Source organism: Mirounga leonina, unplaced genomic scaffold, assembly GCF_011800145.1.
Source record: "Mirounga leonina isolate KUSES-001 unplaced genomic scaffold, KU_Mleo_1.0 Mir_115, whole genome shotgun sequence".
In the NCBI taxonomy this organism is placed as follows: domain Eukaryota; kingdom Metazoa; phylum Chordata; class Mammalia; order Carnivora; family Phocidae; genus Mirounga; species Mirounga leonina.
Window position 1 is genome coordinate 18,768,280 of NW_023270268.1, and position 6,000 is coordinate 18,774,279.

At 40.8% G+C, this 6,000-nt stretch overlaps 1 protein-coding gene across 2 annotated transcripts in view; it reads right to left on the minus strand.

The window, feature by feature from the left end:
- Positions 1 to 6,000, minus strand: part of UBE2E1 (ubiquitin conjugating enzyme E2 E1) — a 79,525-nt gene that overhangs the window by 15,705 nt on the left and 57,820 nt on the right. The gene's annotated exons all lie outside the window — the stretch shown is intronic.

The window sequence follows — 6,000 nt, forward strand, 5'->3', positions numbered from 1 at the left end:
AAAAAATCTCATTTTCATTATAAGACATACAATATAACCAAACTACTGATCATGGTTATACCTGCAGGATGAGATGCAGGGGATTCATTTTATAATAACAATGTATTTCCATTCTTAAGAATATAACAAAGGGTAGAAGAAATGGAATAAAATTCACCTAGTAATAGAGAAAGTCAACTAAGAGAGAAAGAAAAGTAACTGTGCTTACCCTGGTAAGGAGGGTTTTTGACTGGAAAGCCAGGCTTTTAAACTTGCGGGGATGCAGGATACTCAATCTAGGCAATTTAAGCCCAGTTTTCATAGACTGGTTTAGAACAAAGTTGCTAAGGGTCTCAGAGGGGTGACTTTTGACAAGTTCACTCCTGCCTGTCAGGGCCCAAATACGTTTTCAACAGTGACCCAGTGATTTACTGCCATCTTTGGGTGAAGATCTAAAACAGTCATTCACAGAAAATGAGTAATACTGCTCCCATCCCCAACTTAGAGCCCCGTGAAAGCCATCAGTAACTATATGGGGTTAAGGTGTCCTATGGGCCCACTGAAGGACAGATTTGGCCCTACTAGTATAAAAGCTTCCACTGACAGTATCGCTCTTTCCTGCCATCTCCTCCCTCCTCTCTTCAATTCAGGCCCTCTCTCCTAACCTCTTTTTTCTACCATGCTCCAGACAGGGTGCTGACAGACTGAACCCAGGGAGAGACTGCAAACCCTCCAACAGCATAAAAGCAAAGGAGCTCAAGTTTATACAACAACAGCACACAAGTATTTTTCAAAACAAGGCGGAGGGATCGGACAGCCTACTCAGCAGACACACCCACCAAATACCAACAGTTAGCTAAGATGATCTGTTCAATGACTAATAGTCAAGATATCTAACCGTCAATTTATCTAATAGTTAATTAAAACATGAAACATCTGAAGTGGGTGGATTTAACTGCAGGTAAATTGTGCCTTAAAAAGTAGGTAAAGCAGAAAAATACCCTAACATTTGCTGAGAAATTTATCATTTTTAACCATTCTTTCATAAACTTTTTAACCTTTACTCAAATCCTTTGTATCAGGAGAGGTAACATTATTCCCATATTATTTTTTTTTTAAAGATTTAATTTATTTGAGAGAGAAAAAGAAAGAGAGCACAGAGGGAGAGGGAGAAGCAGACTCCCTCCTGAGCAGAGGGCCCAAGGCAACCAAAGGCACTTAACTGACTGAGCCACCCAGGCACCCCTCGTTATTCCCATTTTAAAGATGGGGAAGCATTCAGAAGGTTAAGTGATGGGTCTGTACAAAATCCTAAAGCTAGGAAGTCACACTTCTGGTCAATACCACCCAGGCTTTCCTACAGTGATATTATTTTCCAATACATCCGTGGAGTTTCTAATAAAATTATCTGTCTTTGGACTCCCCACCAATTTTGTTTAATCACATTTACTACTCTGCCTTTCCTACCTTATTATTTTATTTCTCTTTTACATTTGGATGGAAGCTAGAGTTAGGACCAAGAAAATCTTATGACCTGCTAAGAGGGGTTATTAAAACTTCTTAAAAATTGATTCAGTTTTTTTTTTTTTTGTAAGCAATGAATTAACTAAAAAATAAGTATATACCATATGGAGTACTACTTAGTGTGGAGGAGAGGGGATTTTAATAATAATGTGACAACTCCAAAACTTGAGAACCCCCAGCTTAATGAAAACCAAAGATGGTTTTGGGAAACAAGCATCAGTTCAACTGAGTAATAGTCCAAATGTTATGCTCTTAAATTGCAAAAAGAATAAGCAACACAATTTTTTAAAGAACTTTTAAGCGGGGGGGAGAGCTAAAAAGGAGGTACAGAACATGACACCTACTTCCCCAGCTCAGAAGTCTGTTTGGTCCACTCCACTCCACTCCATTCCATTCTAGTCCACAGTGGCACTGGGAGGTCCAGCAATCACTGGAATGAATGACCTGCACTGAAATGGAGGTCAACTCCTGCCTGAGGATACAGTATCACCCACTGCTCAATGCTCTGTGAAGCTGAGGCCTCTGCAACCTCTTTGTTCCCTCCCTCTCCATTGCAGGATCTACAGCTCAGAACCACCAGGAAATCACAGGGTCAGGAGGTGAGGAGAGCTATTTACTGCACTTGGAGAGTCATTGGCTTCTTTCTTGGCCCCAGCTGGCCAGGAGAGAAAGGCGAAGGCTGTTTATATTTGCAAAGGGCTGAGAGTGTGAATGAGGGAGGCTGTGCCCTGTAGGTCAAATACAGGGCTGCGTTCGGAGGGGAGAATCTGCTCTGGCCTCTTGTTTGCTGCTCAATCTCATCACCAAATCTCTGTCCTGCTGTCTACGCATACTCTTCTAGCTGAGGAGCGGAGCAACTGCTTTAACAAAACTAGGTGCTGCAGCAGTTGCTAAAGAGGCCCAAGTTGGAGCACCCACATGTGACATTTCACAGGCCGCCCAAGTCTAACTTAAAGTTTACTCCTGGGCACCTGGATGGCTCAGATGGTTGGGCATCTGCCTTCGGCTCAGGTCATGATCCCAGGGTCCTGGGATCGAGTCCCACATCGGGCTCCCGGCTCAGTGGGGAGCCTGCTTCTCCCTCTGACCCTCTCCCCTCTCATGCTGTTTCTCTCTCGCTCGCTCTCTAAAAAATAAATAAAATCTTTAAAAAAAAAAAAAAAAAGTTTACTCCTAGCACTGGTAAGCAGACAGACACACATGACCTTCACCAGTGGCCACTGACCAGCTACCATTCTGGCTTGTAAATTAGCACAGACGCAGTGCATATGCTACGTCATGTTAATATCAGGTGCTTCCTAAAAGGATTCTCATTATTTAATATTTAGTAACAAAGGAGTGCAAAGCGTAACACCCCAACAGAAAAGAGTCCTAACAAAAATGTCAGCTAGTAATTTCCAATTTTATATGAAAAAGACTCGCAGAACTGCTAAGGTATAGGCCTATTCAGGCTAAGTTTTATGGAAAAGGCCAAAAGGCAAGAAAAGTTCTGACTAAAAGAGAGGAGGAGGCACCTGTTCCAAGCCGAAGGTGAGGCACTTGGCTGAGAGGTACAAAATGTGGCTAATAGCCCACATACATGATTGGAAAATAAGGTTAAAGAAGAGAAGGGCATGAAAAATGAAAAAAAGAGAGGAAATTTTAATCTTATTTCTTTCCTTCTTAAAAGGAAAAAAAAATAACCCTAATTTAAGTACTGGACCAGAGGGGGAAGACAACTATCTCAGAACACATACATAAAGATGACAGATTGAATACATGTACCACCTTTTACTCCTTCCCCAAACTCCGATAACATGACAGTAAAGATATTTTTTTAAAGACATAAACCTACGAAGATGGGAAGAAAAGGAAAGGAGATAATATTAATAGAAGTTTGGAAGCTAGGAGGAAAATGGGCAAGTAGTAAAGGACTCAACATATCCAAGAAGTTGAATCCTAAGCTGGCTGTGAAGAAAGCCAAATCAAGCCCAGGTAGACTACCTAACCCTTCCTAAAGACTCAGGAATCTGTGGTGCCCAAGGAGGTTGAGAATGAGGCAGGGGAATGTTCTAAAATAAGGACTGGTTAAAAGTGTGTCTAAGTGGGGCGCCTGGGTGGCTCAGTCGTTAAGCGTCTGCCTTCGGCTCGGGTCCTGGTCCCAGGACCCTGGGATCGAGCCCCACATCGGGCTCCCTGCTCCGCGGGGAAGCCTGCTTCTTCCTCTCCTACTCCCCCTGCTTGTGTTCCCTCTCTCGCTATGTCTCTGTCAAATAAATAAATAAAATCTTTAAAAAAAAAAAAGTGTGTCTAAGTGGTCCAATTCCAAGACCCTGTGTGACAGGTGAAATTTTAAGATTGGCAGCATGATGTCCTCCCCCCAGTACACTCTGATCTCCTCCACATGAGCATGGGCAGAAGTTCTGACTTGCTTCTCCCCAAGAGAATAAGGCAAAGTTGATAGGACACAGCTCCCTGGATCAGGTTATGTTTTCTATAAATTCTTAACATTATATAAGATTTGGTCTTAGCTGACAAGAGAGAGACTGTCTTACTAGTCTTGAAGGAGCAAGCTGCTATGATGTCAATTGCCCGCAGAGAGGGCTAGAGAACTGCTGTGGCCTCTAGGAGCAACTGACTTCAGTCCTACAGCTGCAAGGAAGTAAACTCTGTGTCACAACTACATAAGCCTGGAAGCAAACCCTGAGCGACAGATGAACACACAGGCTAGCTGGTTCCTTGACTAGCCTAAAATACCCTGAACAGAGGTCTAAGCTGTGCCCTGACTCCTGACCCATGTGAACTGTACATACTAAAATGTGTGTATTGTTTTGAACTGCTAAAGTTTTGGTAGTTTGTTACACAGCAATAGAAATCCTGCCAGACTGGGGTTTATTTTCTGGAGAGGTTTAAAACTGAGGGTCTCTGAACCAGGGGACATTAATATGGATGAGGGCAGAGGTGCTGTACTGACAATGAGCTTATGTATGGCCAACAATAAGATCCCCAGTTTTCTTTCTCAGCTCCCAGAACAAAGCTTGGCCTTCACCCTCCAGACACTCTCCTTTGGGGGATGTGAACAGCCTAGAGGACAGACCTCAATAAAATTAAAGGCTCCCTAACCAAGTTAACAGATAACCAAGGAACATGGTTCTTCTCTAAAATGGCAAACAAAGATCAAAACAAACTAGAAGACAATTAGAGAAAACAGAAATTACAAAGAAAATTTCAAAATAAATGGAATTACTAATATCCAGAGAGAGAGAAGATACTGCACTGATGAAACAAGGATATGGCTAAAACAAAAAAGTATTCAGAAAAGAAAAAGGAGGGTAGGGGTGGCATGGTGATAATGGATGAAGGTAGTCAAAAGGTACAAACTTCCAGCACAAGATAAATAAGTTCTGGGGACATAATATATAGCATGGTGACTATAGTTAACAAAACTGTATCATATATTTGAAAACTGCTACCAGAGTAGATCTTAGAAGTTCTCATCATAAGAAAAAAAACTGAAACAATGTGAGGTGATGGATGTTAACTAAATTTACTGTGGTAAAATCATTTTGTAATACATATATCAAATCACTATGTTCTACACCCTAAACTAATACAATGTTATAATTATATTTCAATAAAATGGGGGCGGGGAGAAAAGAGGAGCTTTTAGAAACTAAAAATGAAAGCAGACAAACATACTTCAACATAATAAAGGCCACATGTAACAAACCCACAGCTAACGTTACTCAATGGTGAAAAACTGAAAGCTTCCCCTCTAAGATCAGAAGAGGAGGACGTCCACTCTCGCCATTTTTATTCAAGATAGTACTAAAAGTCCTAGCCACAGAAGTCAGACAAGAAAAAGAAATAAAAGGCATCCAATTGATAAGAAAGTAAAACTGTTGACTACTTGGAGATGACGTGATCCTATATACAGAAAACCCTAAGGACTCCACCAAAAAACTATCAGAATAAATGAATTTAGTAAAGTTGCAAGATACAGAAATCTGCTGCTTTTCTATACACTAATAATGAAGCAGCAGAAAAAGAACTTAAGAAAACAATCCCATTTACAATTGCACCAAAAATAATAAAATATCTAGGAATAAATTTAATCAAGGAGGTGAAAGGCCTATACTCTGACAGACACTAATGAAACAAATTGAGGATGATACAAACAGAAAAACAAACCATGCCCCTGGATTGGAGGAATATTGTTAAAATGCCCATACTACCCAAAGCAATCTACAGATTCAATGTAATCCCTACCAAAATACCAAGAATATTTTTCACAGAACTAGAACAAACAATCCTAAAATTCGAATGGAACCACAAAAGACCGTGAACAGCCAAAGCAATTCTGAGAAAGAACAAAGCTGGAGGTTTCACAGTCCCAGATTTCAAACTATACTTCAAAGCTGTAGTAATAAAAACAATATGGTACAGGGACAAAAATAGACATAGATCAATGGAACAGAATAGAGAACCAGAAATAAACCCACAATTACATGGTGAATT